This window comes from Ammodytes marinus, assembly GCF_949987685.1.
Source record: "Ammodytes marinus genome assembly, chromosome: 16".
In the NCBI taxonomy this organism is placed as follows: domain Eukaryota; kingdom Metazoa; phylum Chordata; class Actinopteri; order Uranoscopiformes; family Ammodytidae; genus Ammodytes; species Ammodytes marinus.
In genome coordinates this window covers 28,223,361-28,243,828 of record NC_137220.1, presented here as the reverse complement: position 1 = coordinate 28,243,828, position 20,468 = coordinate 28,223,361, and positions in this window count along the sequence as shown.

The following is a 20,468-nucleotide window of genomic DNA, read 5'->3' as shown; positions in this document are numbered from 1 at the left end:
TGTATCGCGCGTAATGAGATACTCCATACAAGGAGTCACTATCTTTTTTTTATTTTGGATTGGACTACTCAGGTACATGTCAGAGATCTAAGATGATCACACATCACAGGGTCAAACTGAGCCATTAACTGAACCTGACCAAAGACCAGTGTTGGGAAAGTTCTTTTTCTACGTGAACTAGTTCAAAGTTCAGTTCACACCCTTTAAAATGAACTAGTTCAGTTCATAGTTCATAATTCAAAATTCTGAACTAAGTTCACAGTTCAAAAATTAACTAGTTCATAGTTCTTTTTTTTTAATATGTTGCTGCAGGCTATTATTTTTCTAAATAATTGCCACATACCATATAGAACCACAGACAGAAATTATTTCAATAACATTCAGTCCACACTAGAAGCCAGCTGCAGCTTTTAACCCTACAGTATATTCTCAAAAACCTGAGGAAAAAGTTGCTGTTTGAATGATTTCAAATTAATATTTGAAATATAATATTTAATGAAGAATTATTCAAACAAAAACGGTTAAGGTGCAAATGTTTTTCCATTTTTATAATTTTCCAAACCTGGAAACAATTCACATGAAATGTCATTCAAAGAAAGCAATACTGGAAAAATGTAGGCTACCAGGCAGGTTCTACAAACAAATTAGCCTACAACTTAAACTAGGAAAACCCTCAAGGAGACCATTCTAAACTGCAGTGTAGGGCCTACTGTTAACAACAAAGTCCAGAAGATGTGTTGACATACTTATTAACACAAACACAATCTGAGGTAGGTAACAATCATACGAAGAAGAGAGTATAGCCTGAGGCTAGGTCCATGGTCTGAGTAAGTGCTGCTGCATTCATTTGTTTTTGTTTTTTTCCGCGGTGTTTCGCATCTTGATGACGCAGCGGCGGTGCGACGCTGTGGTGGCATGTGTTGCCAGATTGGGTGTTTTTCAGCTACATATTAAGGGCTGTTTACGCTGTCTTTTAGCGGGGGTTTTCTATGGATATCTGGCACTCGGTGAACGATTGAACGACTGTAAGAGCGCCGTTCACAAACGCCAGAATGAGCGCGTTCGCAAAAACATTCATGAGGCAGAAATATATACGTTCATATATATTTGGCGGTATGGTTCTGATTCGGGATCTCCACACCCTCCACGCGCCCGTGTGGAAAGCTTTAAGGCAGAGAGAGCCATCCCTCTGACCTCCATGAGCTACATGGATTACCGAAGGTGAGGAGATCTGCAGCAAGGACCCCCCCAACCGACCAAACGACAACCTCCCTGACCCGCCAGGAGTGCACATGAAAGCCAGAGCAGAGAGAGCTCCTCCCTGCCCTTCCGAGGACAACCGAGCCTTAGGGGGACGCATGTCACCTCCGTTTAACATGAGCAACCTGGAGCCGGGGTCAGGGACAGCATGCCCCCTGCCCCCCATGACAACGTAGAGTGGCGACAGGAGGTGCTGACTGAGCCCTCAGTAGGAAGCCAGATAGATAAAATACCTTAGTGAGGCTATTTAAATCTATACAAAATGATACAGTTATTGAATAACAGGGTGGACTAATATCTAGGCACACAAAGACAAATCATATAAGCCCTGATTATTTGAATGAGTCAGCAATAACACGGCACCCATGGATGCTTTTGAGCGTAGATTATATTTGAGGCCCGGACCGGAGGTGATATTTATAGGCAGATGAAGACCCACAGCCCAAAGCTTTGAGCGTTGACACAGGAGCTACCAGTGCTGCAGATGATGCTGCTCTGCACAGAGCATGAGGAGTGGAGCGCTCAGCTGGAGCCCACAGTATGGCAGAGGAGGCGAGGGCAGGAGGCAACCAGGCTCCAGCTCTGGGCACAGGTTTCTCCTCCGTAACGAAGAGGCTCACGATGCTGGATTGAGGTGGGCTTCACCAATATCGAATCATAGGAGAGGACAGAAAACAGACTTAGATTCAGCAGTTAAAATGATGTTCCCTCCTTATTCCCATCAGGTTATAGGTATGCAAAATAAGTGAGGTTGACAGGTTGTGATCAAATAGCAAAACTGCCAAACAGCAAATGGGATTCTTCAAGCACATCCCCAGTTCAGGAACATTGATGTGAGACAGTGGCTTATTTTTTACGCTATAGCCTGTATGCTGTATATTTGATATATGCATTTATTTAATTTCCCATTCCGTAAGGCGGGCTTGTCTCGGGCAGCAGACTAAAATGGCCGTCCCCGCACTAGCTGCAAGCATGCATGCATTACAATTATGGTATTTGCATATCCTGGGAATCAATTACATTATTTTATTTAACAACGAAGATGGCTGCAGATACGTTGTTTGAAACGACTTTGGCCTCGACACTTATCGATTGGACTCAGCTTCCTTCAAATATGCATTTGCCAGGCCGTTTAGGCAACTTTTTTTTTATAATTACCCTCTTGTCACTTGTTCATGCTCTGATTGGTTGTATGCTATCCAATTGCATGCAGTGGTATTTGAAATGCATGCGTTGGTGCCTTCCCTTGGTTGGAAGAGGAAGGTCTAAACTCATTGCCACCCCTACATCATTCCAAGATGTGGGTATACATTTCCAGCTAGTATTTGCACACTCGTTGAAGTTTAAACACATTGCGTAATAGGCTATGCAGCGTGACCTACGGCTAGGGTTGAGTACAGATTCAGGCAACGAGCCGCATATTAACCAGGGCTTGATGCCCGGTGAATGGTCTGAAAAGATATTTCAACGACTGGCCTGATTCACCCTTCAAATCAATAGCAGCATATAATCATTATATACACATGACAGAGTTCCTCCTACGATGGGAACTTGCAAATGACATCTCTAAAGGCCCCAAAAGCAACAAACAGCTGAGGTTAAAGTTTTGAAAGCAGTAGCTATCTTTGAGCATGAGACATCTCCAAATCATTAGCTATGTTCGACTATCACTCAGCTCTGAGCATAGCAATACACATACATTTTTAACGAGATTATGTCATGAGGGGTAGCGGCTAAGCCCTGTCCGAAGCCACTACCGGGTTGTTAATGTGGATGGTTCCGACGTGCGCTCAGTAAACCATACCATACACTAGTAAAAGTCAAAACTGTTTCCTTCCAGATCAAACAACACCTGATTCCCTGTTTTTCTGGGTTAAATGACTACTTGGGCTGGCTGCCTTAACCTCAGCCACACCCAATACAGCCCCCTAGTGTTATGGAGCACAAAACAGGAACGTAACAGATAAATGAATATGGCTCCTACATGAGGCGTAACATAGGCTATTGCGCTCGGAGATAGGAGAGACTGCAGCGGCGGTGGTGTGCACCATTTAATGAGCCACACTGATAAGACGAAATCACATACCTTTACCCATACAGTCTATGCTTTACCACGACTGTATCAAAGCTTCATCCAATCAAATAAACAGCCACAAGTCTGTTTAGTTAGCCTTCGTCATCCCTGAACCATGCAGCCCGTTACGGGCTATTAAAGAAAAAAAAAAAAAATCATATATATTTATTTTTATTTTTTTAATTGAAACGCATGGAGGGGATGCGTCCCCCGTAACAGTAAAAACAGTACAGGGGTCGAAACACTTAAATATCCCTCCTAATTGTTTGTATTCATCCCCACTTATTAAACTTGCGAAGTTCGGCTGGCCTCTGCCTCTCGTTGCAGACGGCTGGTCAGCCTCCCGCAGTGCAGCAGGCCAACCTGGTCTCACGATTTTTCGTGGTACAGTGCACGACATTTAATCTATTGCATCGTGTTTGTCCACACGAAAACATGAGTTTTGTCGTGTCGGCTAGCACGACTTTTTTAACCAATAGAACGTGACTTTTAAGAGTTTTTTAACCAATAGAACGTCAGTTTTGTCGTGTCGGCCAGCACGAATTTTAAACCAATGCATTTCAATATGAATATGTTTCGTTCTGCACAGCATTTTAGTCGTGATGTTTTGTTTACAGCTGATATTTTTTATTTCAGTTTTATTTCGTGCGGGTTCACGTTATTATTTTCTGTAATCCAGAAAGCGCAACACAGAACCTGTATTTGCATTTTGTGATTATTTATTGTGATTTAAGTGATCATAGAGCTGTTAAGCGGAAGTCCCTTACTTCCGGGGTATCGGCTCGAAAAATTACAGCGGTAGTCAATGGAAAGAAATGTATTATTTTCTGGTCCCAGTCATGAAATGCCTTTTTTGTTTGCTGTCGTTTTTCCATTGTTTTAGGATAGGATATTCGTTTTTTATTGTATTATCTTCGATTAGCCTTTAATTTATATCGAGGAATTATCGTAATCATTTAATCTTTGTTATGGCTTCTTCTTTGAAGAAATTCCGATGGAGACACGTAATTTTTTTATTATTATTTTTTTAGCAGCATAGCTACAATTTCAAGCGTTTACTTTTCATTTTTCAAGCGAAATATTAACTGTCATGTGACATTATTAGCCAGAGGACAACACGGCGGAAGTGAACTGTGGCAGCGTACGTGGATTTGGATTCCCTCCAATTCCTTCATTGCGACCATCCCATTTCACACGGTAAGATGTTATTTCCAATTGTCTGCTGCGTACTCTGTTTATTAGATTAAATTATGTCCATCTTTTCCATGAGTAGCATGGTTTCCATAGTGGGCGATTATTTGAAGTCTGACCAATGTGTTCACCGTTATCAAACTAAAGTAAAAATCATAAAAAATAACATTATCATCGTCTTGCTAGCAAGGAGTTGACAGCCAGTTAGCTTCCAAGAGCCACGGCATGCGCTTTTAATAGGAAAAACCAAACGATTTGCCATCTGGTCCTATGTAGGGAAACCTCTGTGTCTTTCAAGCAACAATAAAGGTCATTGATAAAACAAAGCTAACCCACAACAGTACATAATATTTTTTCTCTTTATTCCTTGCAGCTCCTGTCAAACCCCGAACCCTCTCTACCTGATCGATTAGCATAAAAAACCAAAGGCACTTTTAAGAGCCACTCTCTCTCTCTCTCTCTCTCTCTCTCGCTATCTATCTATCTATCTATCTATCTATCTATCTATCTATCTATCTATCTATCTATCTATCTATCTATCTATCTATCTAACTGTCTGTCTGTTTTGTCGTTTGTGTCTGTGTGCATTTTATTTTGAGTATCTGTCTGTTTTTATTTCTGTTGTACCTGTCTCAGTCTGTGTGTTTTTCTTGATATGGCCTATCGTCATCAAGTTACCATTGACCCCAATGATCCTCATTATGAGGATGGGAGACGCATGGCTCGAGAAATCGAGTTGGACATTCTTCTAGCTGACGCTAAGGTTAGTAGTCTTATATGCTTCATAAATGCTGTAATTGAACATAGATATGTAAGGAAAAGCAGAAGAGTAAGCCTGGTGACTGACAATGTAGGATGTGATCGGACTGTATCAATATTCTTGTATAGCAATATTCTTTTTTCAACTTGGAATGCCCTTCAGAGCAACTTCAAAATGACTACTCTTCCCACTTTTGGTTCTTTTAAATCTATGATTTCTGCGCTCGTCGGCGTTGTAAATGAGGAGAACCTCAATGCCTTTCGAGTTTGTATAAATAAAGGTTATCATCCTCAACTACAGGAAGAGGGATCTTATGGTAGGGTTGGGCAGTACACTAACCCCCTACTACAAAGACAAATGCACTTAGGGCTAACTCAATAGTTTGATTAGTATCAAAATTATGTTAGTCATTCGGCCCTTACAAGTCACGCTTCTCCATCTGATCACTTTTGCCACTTGCCTTTTGGTTTCAATGCCTTAACATAAATCTAACAAACAATTTCACATTGAACTCACAGAGGGAAGCTGAGGGGAGAAAAAGAGCACGCTCTGCAGGTGACCCTCCACAGTCCTCTAAAAGGGACTGTGTTGAGCGAGGCAGGCCCAGGGGGAGGAATGGAGGGCGACGAAAAGCCACAGCTACAGGTTGATATCTAAATCTTCAAGATTTTTAATGTCTTTGAATTTAGTTATGGTGGACAAAATCAAATTAGCACATTGTAATTGATGAGGAGAGTTTTTTAATATTCCATTGTCGAAACATACACACTTAAAAGTAGATACAAAATATTTCAATGGCAATATTGTAAAAAAAATAATAAAAAAAAAGAACTTCTTGACAGGAATATATCCTGTCTATCCTTAAAACATTTTCACAAGTATTTAGGCTAAATGAAAAAAACATAAATGCAGTAACAGATTAACCTGTTCTTATTGTTCTATGTACTGTTTTACAGCCACATACCCAGAAGCTGAATGCTCTCTGCCATCCACCGGGGAGGTTCCAGTTCCTGGACCCTCAGATCAAATAGATCCGGAGAGGCAATTTGGTAAATCTTTATAATCAATTAAATCAATCAAAGTTTAGATAGTTTAGTTCATTTTGATGTGAAAAAAACTGAATTAATCAACAAAAAAAGGATAAAATGATGATTAAACCAAGCTTTATGTGAGTGGAAACCCCTAAGACACTACACAACATTAAATCATGTTTATTTTTTGTATTTATAACTTTAAATGGTCTCATGCAAGTAATTTAAAATTGGAGTTCATATTTTCTTTACAGAGCTAAATATGGAGAGGCTGTCTGCTGTTCTGGCCACATGTTCTTCTGCAGAGCCTCAAAGAAGCTCTGCAACATCGTGGTCTCTTCGGCAGCAGAAAGCATCAGAGCGGTGGAAAGAAGCGAGGCCGTATCACCTGCAGTGCTTCCTGGAAAACCAGGCTGTTGGTCAGCCTTCTTGTTGCTACTGCCCAGAGCCTGCTGTCATAAGGTTTGTAGTCATTTATATTCACTTTTACAATCAAATAGAGTACTTCTCTTAAATAAGTATATGTTAAGTTGGCTGTATAGAAGTAATTAATATGTTAGAATAATTCCATATTTTCTCCCTAGGTGCAGAGAGTGTCTCCCTGAGGAGTGGTTCTGTGGGGACTGTGATGTGCTCCATCACAGAAAAATGCCACTCCACAACAGGGAGTCCATGGTTGATGGATTTTTTAAGGCCATTCCTCCAACTTTGAGGGTCCGTAAAGGGGTGGACGGATATGTTACCCATGAGCAAGGTATAATCTAACAAAAGCCTTAATTTTACATCTACAGCCAGTTACGGTTAATGTCAATTACTATTTTCTTTCTTTTGCCAGCTTGCATTTTGCCTACAGTGAAGGCCCCAAACTGCTCCTGTGAAAGCACCAACTTCACTGTGACTCCTGGCAAACCAGTGATTTTGATTACAATCAATGGTAAAAACTATTCACTATTCAGATTTACTTTGATCTTTTTGATACTATGGTATTTTTGGATAGATACTGCTGTAATGTTGCATTTCCAATACAGTTAGAATGTATAGCATTGTAGTATGGTCTTGTTATTTTCTGAAACAAAGGGCAGGAAATAAAAACACAAGTCTACAAAGTTGTTGCAGAAATTTGGTGAATTATTAGATAAATGTAAACAATGGAGGTGTGATAATACAAATGTAATGTAAATGCTATACTTTGATTAAAGGAACTCTTGCCATGTCTCTCAACCAGTCTCATTGAACGGCTACAACAGTTACTGTCTGTTTTAAAATGTTTTCATTATGTAATTACATTTTTTTTAAGGGCGTTATGACCTAAGTCAGCCGAGCTACGCTTGTCAAACGTGCCAGCAGCAGTGGACCCCTGATCTCAAGGACCTACTAAGGAGTGGATATTGGCCAGCCTCGGTTGCGACATCAACCTTCTTCACCGTGGACCTCCTGAGGTCCTTTCAGGAGCTGAAGGTGATCGCTCCCGGATTGTCCAGACAGGCATTTGCGAAGCTGCTGGATCACCGCACTAAGGTTGGAGGAAGAGTAAGTGTAAATCTTTTTTAACTTGTTTTAAAATGTATTTCCTTAAGCAGACAACATCACAAAAAATATTTAATATTATTTATGTTCATATCTCTATTCCAGTCTGGACTCATCAACGGCGATGCACTGCAGCGCAGCTTCCTGGAGTTTGCATACTCCTCATTCGAGGAAGAACAGTTGTGCTGCGGTGCTGCTTTCACCTGCCCAGCCTGCACACCAGAAATGTTGGCTGTTTCAGCAGATGGGAACAGGAAGCTTTATCGCTTCAGCAAAAATGAAAGGTGCCTTTTTATCCAGTGTTTTATAGATTTATTAACTTCCTTACATATTTCATGAATGGATTTCCTATTTTACTTTCTTCCTCAGTTCTGATGACCGGGCATTTTTTGAGGGGCTCTTTGTGGCTGAAGACAACGAAGTGTCGGAATTTGTTGACACTGTCCACAAAGCTGTGAAAAATGTAAGTTTCAATAATAATGATCACTTAATTATCATTTGACACAATAGTTATTTAATAACCATGCATGCATACCTACTCAAAGATCCTTTAAAACAAGTTTTTCTTATGTATTGTATGACGCCATTTCTCTGTTTTGGATTTGTCATTTTTTATTATTTGTGTCATAGACCCAGGGAAGAGGCACATGTGGGGACACACAGTGGAAAGCGGCGAGGGAGACGTCCAGGAAGGCCTCCAAGTTGGACGAAGAGGGGATGGAGGTTGCTGTATGTCGCCACGGAGTCCTTTTGAAGGCCCTAAATATGTACAGGGGGGAGATTTTTGCATACCCCCTGTACATTCAGAAGGCGCTCATGCCACTGAACGCTAAATTCTTCGCCATGGATGTGGCATGTAAATACTGGCCTTACCTGGGCAAAGCTGCCAGTGCACTTCCTGCTCTCCAGGAGCTCACAAACATGAGGCCATTTCTCAGTGTGATGCATGCACGTGGGCATGCCACCAAGTGTGAGGTATGTTTAATATTTTTGTATCACACTTGCATTTTTGATGGTTACAAACACATTCATTAAATAAGATATAAGTTAATGTATGAACCATACTGTGTAATCTTTTTTGATATACTAATTCAACTAACCTTTACTAACAGATTACTTGGAGCGGCAGGAACCAAGAAGGGGCAGGGACAACTGCTGGTGAGGAGGTTGAGCAGGTCAACAGCTACCTCTCTCGTTGTGCCCTCACCACTAAGTACATGACAAAAGCAGGTGATTGTAGTGTGCCATACACGTAGTCTTGCGTATTTTATTAAAACTACACGTCATTAACTCAATATTTGTCTTAACAGCACGGGTGGACATGTTGACTGTACACGTCATGGGGTGGAACAAAAAAAAAAAACAGTCCCTTCATAAGACCCTGGCCACAAGATACGTGAAGGTAAGTTTGCTGTTAATTATTTTGCTGTGTCCTTTGTTGTATGCCCTGTTGTGAAGTGTACAAGTTTTAATCCTGATTATGGTATTACACTGTTTATCAGACATGTCAGCGACTCCAAGAAGAGGCTGGAAGGCTGCAGGAGCTGAAGAGGGAGCTCCTTTGCACGGATGAGATGGTGACACAGTGGATATCGGATGTTAAGGAATGGGCAGCAACTGGTGAGTTTGACCAGACACCAGAAGCAACATATGCTCCTCAACCACAATTTGAGTGAGGTTTGATATAAAGTAGCAGTCATTATATAGTAGGCTGAGCTTTCTGCTGTCACTATTATTTCTACAGAGACCTCGGAAGCATCTTCTGGCAGTAGAGTTGGAACTGGACTTCAGCGGTCCATTGAGGGCCATTATATGACTGTAAGGCAGGGGAAGCAAACCCTGTACCGTCAGAATGGTAGGCCAACAGTATATTTCTTAAATTACTGCAGTTTAACTTTCAATTTTAAAGTGCTATACAAACAGTTCTGTCACTAACATCTACCCCTGTACTTCATGTCTTTCTAGACAGCAACAAGGTTCGTCAGCGCCTCCGCAAGAAGCTGGCCGCAAACAAGAAGCTGCTCCTTCAGGAGATCCAGCTGTTTAACAGTCTGGACTCCACCACAGCCAGCATTGACGTCGCTGTGGTGGAGCATTCATTGGCAGGGCAGAGCACCGTCACAATTTGGCCTTGGGAGGTCCATAGCAGTGGTACGTCAAGTTTTCAGATCCTTCATAACAGTTTAGGGTATATGGATATTTTTTTATCATCCATGCGTTTTATCTGTGTTTTCAGTTTTTCTTATTATGTTTGTATTTAAGTATTTGTTTATTAAGTGTATGTTTGTAGCTGCTACTATTTTGTAATGTTTTTTATGTGTTATTGTCTATTGTAGAAATATAATTGTTATTGATTTGCTTAGCAAACATTGTCATGAAGAAGACCATCCATGACCAGGCAATGCTAACCACAAGACTGCAAGAGGAGAAGGGCATCTTGGTTGCGGAGATGGCACAACACTGCGCATGGTTGCAGAACCAGGCAGTTGTTCTGAAAAACAAGTTGGCTGTGCAGGGTAAGTTAAACATAAACATTTAACATTGAGGAATGTGTTTCAAATTAAATCGTAGTTTGTAAATTTGAATTGGAGAAACCTTTCTACTCCACTGATGTTTTGGGCCCTCATGAAGTAATGTTATTATGTTGTGTGTCTGTAATGTAATTCCTTTTGTATTTGGAGATGGAGACCAGGGAAACGAGGGGCTAGTTTGTCTTCTCAGAAGAACACATTCTGAGGTGTCTGGGAGCTTAGAGGAGACCCTCGCTCTCTACAAGACAGCTTTAGGTCCTGACGCCTGTCTTCTAGAGGCCAGGGAGGAAGAGGAGAGTGGCTTTAGCAGTCCAGACACCAGTGAGGATGAAGAAGGTAACACAATTTAAGTTATTTCAGTCAGACAACTCACGTTCACAACAAATGTTTATTGAACCATAGTTAGAGTTTGGCGTCTAGGCTCCGGAGTCATCACTCCCTTCAGATATATCAGCATGTAATTGCGGAGTGATGAACACATATCAATCCCCCCTGGAGCCTACAGGTGGATGCTGGGGTGGAGGTGGGGCTAAAAACAGCAGCAAACCAGCTGCACCAATTAAACATACAGGAGCAGCCATAGACATTATAAAGGATAGACGCCGCGTTGGCCGCTACTGCCTATTGGCGCTGACGAGAAATGCGGGCGCCATCTTGGACCGGTCACACGTTCCACTCAGTGTAGTCTGTTTGGCAGGTGCAATGAACTGTCAGCGCATGTAATTAATCATATCCCATTAAATACCAAACTGATTTTCACGCGGTTTTCTTTGCTGCAAAGATCATACATGTAGCTAAGATACAGGGCACAAGTTTCGACGCGTTTTAATATTCATAGTGGGCTTAACAGTCATAGAAGATTCTGATATGATATAAGTAACCAGACGTCCGAGATCAAAACGAGGAACATCCCCCGAAAAGGGGGAAAACGGAGACATTTCCAGTTTGACTAGCAATCTGATTGAAAAACCTAATGAGGTATCAACAAAACGGGAACAGGTAGGGTAGTTGTTTCTGTTTAGCCAGGGACAGGCAACCAACAATGGGGACGTCTGGTCACCTTTATGTGATGTAGGCTATGATAGGTATTTTGCAAATCACACACTTTAGACTAAATATGATAGAGAAGCAGAAACAGATAGGGGCAGTAAAGTCAGCTATTTTAATAAGTTAACAATATATGATTAGGCTATATATAAATATATTTATTCATTTACAGTGACGAGCATACACAATAAAGACAATCACAGGGATAACATGAACAGAGAGCAGAAATAAAATAGGATCAAATATATTAATTTAAATAAAGTAGGCCAATACAAAACAAGAGTAATTGCCTCTTAAAAGAGGACGGGATTATTTAAAAGCAAAGTCTTCTTGGTTGTCCAATGTTCTATACTAGGGGGGAATACCAAGTTCAGTCTAGTCTCGAGTTGGTTCCTCAGACACAGACAGGAAATCAATGCGTGCCTTGCAGCGCGGTACATTTAAAAACACATTCAATACAAAACCACAGCAATCAAAAGTATTAAATTAAGGGAAAATCAAACAACAACAGCAAACAATAATACTCAAATGCATAAAATAAAGTTAACCATCCTTACAATCGCATTTTACTCCGAAGAGAAATTCAAGCGAGGCGAGTTTGGCAATGTGGTGCAGCCTTAATTTGTGAAAGACAGACACAACCAATGACAACAAGTCGGAATGGTGGTTGTCGATGCCAAACTGTGTCTCCTCAATATGTTCCCCAAGCAGAAACACATCCTCCGTTTCAATCTCCTCCCGGACGAAGTGTGTGACTCGGACGTCTGGTTACTTATATCATATCAGAATCTTCTATGACTGTTAAGCCCACTATGAATATTAAAACACGTCGAAACTTGTGCCCTGTATCTTAGCTACATGTATGATCTTTGCAGCAAAGAAAACCGCGTGAAAATCAGTTTGGTATTTAATGAGATATGATTAATTACATGCGCTGACAGTTCATTCCACCTGCCAAACAGACTACACTGAGTGGAACGTGTGACCGGTCCAAGATGGCGCCCGCATTTCTCGTGCTCAACGGCCAATGGGGCGTCTACCCTTTATAATGTCTATGGGAGCAGCAGCGATGCAAGCAGAGAGAGAGGGAGGATATCCTGCAGCTTAAATAGACCGCCCTATTTAGGAGAATGTGTGTGATTGGTTGTCTAGATGGGTATGGCATATCACGTGTATACGAAGCATGTGACTCAAGTTATGTACCAGAACTAGCTTGCAGGCGTCGCCCCATATATTTATTGATGTTTGTTTGTTTTTATATTTGTTCCACTAACATAGAAAACAGTATGTATTGAATTTACCTTTGAATGATTACTTATTTATGTTTTTATTAGTGTTACACATCTAGGAAATCTACAGTTTAACTTCAGGTTGTAATCCTATGTCATGTTTTTGTTTACTTCCCAAGATTGAAAGGACTGTGGTGGAGCCTTGGAACTCCATTCTGGAGTACAGTCGCCTATCAACTGCATCACCAAATCCACCATTCAGCATCTCAAAACATCTCCACGCTTCAGGATTCTTTCTTAGACACTTGTAGTGATCATCTGTGACTTCATTACACTATCTGCAGTGATTTTTAATGCTGCATTTTTGGACACATTTAAGAGATACAAAATTGTCAACTGTGCACTAAGGCTGTCCCCGATTTCAAAGTCTCAGTTAAATGTCAATTATCAGAAGGGTCCATACTAGGGATGGCCATTTAGAATTTTTTCTTTAACCGGTTAACCACCAGAATTAACGGTTATTAACCGGTTAACCGTTAAGATTTAATGTAGCCTATTTATAGTGAAATACATGAAGCATTATAGTAGGGCTCCCAACCTTTTTTTGTTCCAAGGACCTGCCTATTAATTTAAAAACAATTCAGGGACCAGTAGCCAACTTAAATGCCTACATTTTGACACAGCACCTTTGTCTGTTGTGAGAAGAGGTCTAGTATGCGAATGTAGGAGCAGAAAGTGCAATAAGTGACTGAAAAGGGACATTTACACACACACACACACACACACAGGCTTAGGGGATGGGTAGCCTACCGTCATTCATTCTTTACCGACAGTTGGCATTCTTACATCCGGTTCAGCAATATCAAAATAAGAGTCCGGATTTCAGAGAAATTAAGAGGATTTTTTCTTTTAACCGTTTAACCTTTGGCATTAACCGGTTAAAGATCTTCTTAACGGTTAACCAGTTAACCATGGACATCCCTAGTCCATACACAAATCTTGATATATTGCGATCACTTTGTTAATAGAATATCTAAATATTAAAAGAATATCTTTATTTGTCTTTGTAACTGGTACAATGAGATTAAGTGCAAAAAAATATAGTGCTACTATAGGCATTTAAAAGCACATGACACCCACACAAACATTCCTGAATGTAAAAGTGGTAACAACTGTACTTTAGTAGCACTATTCAGACAGGTTGTGGCTGTTGGGTAAAAAATGTTTTGTAGTCTGTGATTGTTTTCATGGATCTACTGTCTGATGGCATTAGTTCAAACAATATTTGACCAGGGTGTGAGGAGTCCTGCAGGATGGATTTGGCCTTTTTGAGGCAGGCTGTGAAGTTCTTCTTGGGGAAGAGGGCAGCTGGTGAATTGGTGCTTATAGGAGACTAAAAAATAAAGATTTGTATTAAGCTTTCATCTGTTTATTCTTCTAATCATATTGATTGTTTAGTTTAAAAAACATATAAAAATAAACTGTGTATCGTGTTATTTCTGCAGCTATGCTTTTTAATGCTCGTCCTAATTGTTTCTGTTGTATCACTTGCATCTGATACTTTGAAATTCAGTTGTTGAATACTGCTAATTTATGGATATAATAGATGAAGGTAAGTCACTAGCAATGAATTTATATCACTGCAGTGCACTGACTTAACTCATCTTGATAGACACATTAATGGTTGAATGTCATTAAGAGAAACTGTTAATTAGAAATTAACAATAAAATTTGAAAATTGTTAATTGTGTTAACTATATGTTGGTCAATATAATCTTAACTAGGCGTGATATTGTAATAAAAATGGCTACTTATTTATAGATTGAAGCACACAAATCTTTTGAGAATACAACAGAAATCAACAACTGCAGACGTATGGCCATGCATAACAGGACTTTTAATCATGAAATCATAATTGTACTGCTTTCATCAGTCATTCTAAGATATAAAAGTGCATGACATTTCAGGACTTTGAACATGCTGGGAGTGTTCACAAGCCAACTAGGCCACTGCCAGCTTTCTTTAACTATTGACATTTTTCCAATCAATGTCAATGTCAATCAATAAATGTCAGTGTGGGCTGCACTACTGCCGCGGGGCATGAGTACGATTTCGCGCGGCGGAAAATCAGACGACTTCCGCCGGGCATGGTTGTAGCGGAACTCGCGCGTTCGGCTACGGTTTTAACACTTCTGGATAAAATATCTTAAGTAGACAACATGTTTTTTTTTTTTATCGTGAGATTACATTTCTCTAGTTTAATAATGAGATCGGCTTCCCTAAATATGTCATATATTATCCAATAAATCTATGTTTTAGCTACCCCAATTTGCAAACAGCCAGAACTACCATCCCAAATACCACATTTCTACAATACCAGCCAATATGTCACAAAAAAACAATTATTTATACTGATTCTTGACGTAGATCTTCTCGTTGCACTGTATCCACAAGTTCGGCTGTAACCCACAGGTTATGTCTGTAACAGATCAGTTATATTGAGTACACAAATATTTTGAGGACCATATCCCTAACCCTAGCTCAAAAACGAGAAAAACTACAAATATGGCAAACTACAGCATTAGAGTGCATGACGCGTCTCTGGGAAATGTAGTTCTCTGAAAACATTTGAGTTTTTTCCAGCAATTGGAACTTGAACATTCAAAATTGATAGTACTGTGAGGTGTTGTATGTGATGCTTTACACATTAATGTAATCAGATTTTAAATATCTTATTATGAAATGGTTGAAATCCTGAAAACACCCAAATTTTATATTGTCCCTAGATGTGTATTATATCACATGAAAGCCTAGACCTGGAGCTTTCCAAAACAGTTAGTCATATGTCTCTACCACCTTTTGAAGCTGAGTTATGAGCCTTCAAGCAAGCACTAAGGTCAAGGTTCAAAGGTCAGTATTTCTGAGTAGGAGCCCAGTAGAATCCTCACACTGACATATTGTTACATTGTAGGTCGAGACCTTTCCAACGATATATTTTGTTTACCTCTAAGACAAAGATTTAAAATTTCTCATTTCATGGACACAGCATATCAAGCCTAGTTAAAGCCATACGCTTGAGACAGTGACTGTGTGTGTCCATAAAATGAGAAATGTTTTCGATAGATAGAGATGACAGATGATAGACAGAGTTGATAGATGGATAGAGAGATGATATAAATGATAGATTGATTGATTTTTCTGTCCCCTGTCAGATTATCACCCTGAAAGAGCTCTGGATGCTTGTGAGATATGGAAAATTGTATGAGAAAATTAAAAATGTGTTGTACAGTTTTAACAAATGCAGCCTACGTTCTATGGCCTCGACCTGGAGAGTAACATGTCACTTTGAACAGTCTACCTGTAGCCTACATGTTTCCTGTTTTGAAATACGCCGGTGAAGAGGATGATGTGGCCCTTATTTGATTCACTGTCCATGCATGTTTAGGAGAATAATGTCTAATGTGGCTTGATTTGTATTTATATATTTTAAGATTTTAGTCAAACATTGGAGGTACAAAGAAAAAGATGAGAGCTATTGCTGGTCAGCAGACTATTGCAGCTGGAAAAATGGAAAGAGCTCAAGCAGAGTAATAGGCCTTGCCTAGGCTACGCTGAAGACTTGATTCATATTAAGCTGCTCACATTCGATCCCAAACATATATATCAATTATCACTTTGAAAAAATGTATTTCTTAAAATATATTATTGACATTTTATTTTATACATGTGGATATTGTGACATGATCGTAATATTTGTGAAGTAAAGGTGTTTTGTCTGATTTTGTTTTGATAGGACTATTAGTTTGCCCTTTAGCCTACTGCAGAGAAAGAGGAGGTCCATGATGAAAATTAACACAGAGACAGACAACTCAGGATGTTGACAGAAACAATGATTACATATAGTTATTTTAATTCCTTTTATAATTTTGTTTTATAGCGCTCATTATTGTCTGTAGGCCTACATTACATGCATTGTATGCCCTTAGTTAGCCTATAAACAATATATCCCACAGTAAACAATTACGTAAATGGCTCCCAGAGGATGAGGGCAATACAAAGCCTAACTGGGCTGTGGCAAAAGTCAGAAATGCTGGTAGAGATTAAATAGCCTGGCTATTTGTCTGGGCCAAACGTTAGTTGAACGCGCCTGGCCCGCCTACAACGCCCACAATGCCTTTCGGTAGCCTACAATAGGCCGTTTCGAATCGAGGCGATAATGATGGATGGCCTTACCATCAACCCATCGTTTTGTTGAGTTGTAGAGGAGACTTTAATCTTTTTTGGAGAAACTGTAAGGATATCAATAACAAAATCATATGGGAATTCATTTCCGGTTGGCGCATTTGTAGTTCAGCGCCATTTACCCTTTCTTTATAGGTCCATGCATTTACCCACCCAAATCTGCAAGTGACGTAATGTAGGCTACTTATGTGCCTCATGAAACAAATTAATTTTCCAAATTCAGTAAAAAAGTGAAAAGTTTAATGATACAAATATGTGTTTGTTGAAATAAATGGGAGAAGAAAAATTAAGTGACTAGTGAAAGGATTTAGGCCTACCAGCCTCAGATGTTTGTAGGCCTACTGGTGTACTACCCTCACATTGTAGATGTAAAGCACACATTGACCTTACCTTGTTCTAAGTTTTTCATTCCACAGCGCAGGTAAAACATATTAGATCATTCAATTATGATGATAATACCAGAATACATTTCACATAATATTTATTTTGTTAAGCAAGGAGTAGCCTACGTTTTTTATTTTGAATGATTGACTCCAATTCTTAAACTATCGATTGAGAGTGGAAAATGCTTCTGGCTGACGGTCTTGGCTCTCCGATGGGATTGAAACAAAGTGCTCTTCGGCACCATTGTACACTGTTCATTTTTCGAGTAGGCGGCTGGTGAATTTAACAACCAAGTGTGTGATAAACGTATATTAAATAAACAAAAATGTCCCAATGTATTGAGCTCATTAATTAAAGAAAACACAATTATTTGAATTAATGAGTGTTGGCTCATGGGGAATCAATAAGTAGTTGACCACTCTATTTGGCATCACCTTGAATTGGGTATCATTCCACCAAGCACAATACATTTAGATCATGAGCCTGTACATGAAGATGAGTGTTAAGACATTGAACAAATCTTTTTCAGCGTGAACCGGGTGCAATATGAAGTAGACTGATAAAAATTAATAAAATGTCTTGTAGTAAGAATGAAATAGATTATAGGTCGCTTAATCTAAATATTCTAAAAGAAAAAAAAAACACTAAATGCGTATGTTTTAGCGAAAGGGCACCCATTTAGTACTTTAATTGACGAATTGTAAACAATCATGTGAATCAAGTATATAGAAACAGGACCAGAAAAAGTAAAGACTTATTTCAAAGTTAGTTATTTCCCAAACGTTTTAGAAGACAGTAACATAAAATAATGAACTAAATTCAATTCAGTTACATTATCTTTATAGTGGCACATCAAAACAGAAATCAAATATAACAAACTCTTAAAATGAACAACGGCAACAATGAACGACTTCGATGGTGCATATTTCAAATCTGATGTTTTTTGAATGAACAGCATGCATATCGAAAGCCTATCATAATCCACTGTGATTATATCAAACAGATTTGATTGCATTGCTATTGGCATACCTACACCTGATTGGGTCATCGCTTAAGGGTGTTCTTTGATGTCCATGAACACAATACTTGATTAGCCTATGTTAATTTCTTTTTCAAATAGCAACAATGGCTGGGGATTGTGGGTAGTGTAGTGGCATGAGGATACTTCACGGTGTCAGGTCCTCCGTTATCCAATGTGATGGATGCTCAGTGGTAGACACAGGCCTGGTTCTATGGGGGTGCATAAGCATGCATTGCACCCCCAGTTAAATTGTGTCTCTACTGTGAAAAAAACTTCTAAGTTCTGAAATTAATGTTTTATGACCTTTTAACCTTGACATTGGCTTACAATTCAACAACAGAGGCTAAAAAAAAACAATAACCACCTGTTGTCAGTAGGCCTATAGTCTGTTTTTATATTTGATGTTGCAAATAGAGGTTGTCATCTCTACAGCATAGCAACAAAAAAAAATTATAATAAATAAGCAGAAACAAATTTAGTAGTGAGATGATATTTTATTCAACTGAATCCTTTGGCTGCCAGGAATGGGCCCACTCTTGACCACTGAAAACAGAAAGAAAACGTTTTATATAACTGTTACTTGTTGAGTCTTTCAAATCACATTAAACCCTTTAATGTCAAGCACGTATCAATACAGAAGCTGAGTTTTAAAAGCAAAAAGGCAACTAAGTAGTTAAAAGTAAATAGTAAGTAACAATAATAATAACTAACATTAACAGAGTTAAATACTGTAAAAGTGCACATGTAATGCATAGCAAGCTATAGTGATAATTTAATAAATAATACTACTGGTGGTAGGATCGCATGTAGGTGTAGGCGCTTGGTTGTGACTACAAGGTATGAGATGAAGCAGAAAAAACAGCAGAATACATACCATTCTGGACATGGCTCCCAGTGAATCAATATTTCAGCTTTGCGCTATGAAGAGATACAAACAATGAAAAGTAATTATCTTGTTTTAACCTTTCACTTTTGAGTGTCATGAATACATTAACATTGTTCTTTACAGTATTTAAAAACATTTTTTTTATAACTTGCCTCTATATGTAAATCACAGTCACAACAGATGAAAAGTAAACACCTATAATCATGGTCTGCCTTGCCAATACATGCTGCACGCTTATGAATCCTACAGTATACAGTACTGTACATGTTAAATGATCTTATGTCTTATCTGACCTTTCTCACTCTTTCTCTTATCACACGCTTGATGGGAAAAGTCTTCATGCTGGTGTGGTAGGAGCAATCTGTGAACATCAAAGAAATATTTCTTTTTGTAACAATTAAACTATTAGTGCGTTTACATGCAGTATCCTAGTCAGGTAACTAAACAAATTAGTCTTCAACAGGACTTTTAAAAATGCATGTAGCACCTTTATTTTCTCTACTTCAGACAAAAATCAGGACAAACCAAGTCCAGGCCTAGATAAGCCACTTCTAGCGATCCTGACATGGATCGAACTTCTGGTTCTGCGCATGCTCTAGAATCCTTGTCGGGGATTTCAATGGTAGTGGAAGGAGATGACATGGTTGTGCCATCTACGGCCTTTTTTCGTTACAAACCAAACGCCGACGGTGCCTTTCTTCTAGTATCACCCCAGCAAAAAGATCCACTTGTTTCCTGATATGTATTAGTATAAATTATACAACAGTTAGCTCCGACCGATCTGATTTGGTCAAGAAGCATTCCATGAGTGTTGATATATAGAGTAGGCTATAACAGCACTCGTATCACTGCGCTCTGGTAGGCTACACTCCTAATAACTGTCTGATCAAGCTGAATCACACATGCCACCACAGACTGTCAACAGACTTGTATTTCACTGGTTTAATAAATGGAAACATACAGATAAATGTTCAAGATATAAAGCTGGCTCGCAGTAACGTGTAGCAAGCTAGTGTGTTTGTGTTGCTTGGCAACAGTTCTGTCCCAGTCACAGAGCCAAATAAATCCTCTAATAAACAAAGAAGTTATAATCTGTTGTCGCTTATCACTGTTAACTAATAAATGGTGCTTGTAGAACTGTTACATAGAAGCGATATCACACTGGAGGTCGTGCTGTTGTACTGAATATCACTGATGGCTGTTATTCAGCCGTAGGTACGAGGCCGCAGGGGAATCGCCGAAGATAATCAAAGCCGTGCTGATATTCAGTAGAACAGAACTCCCT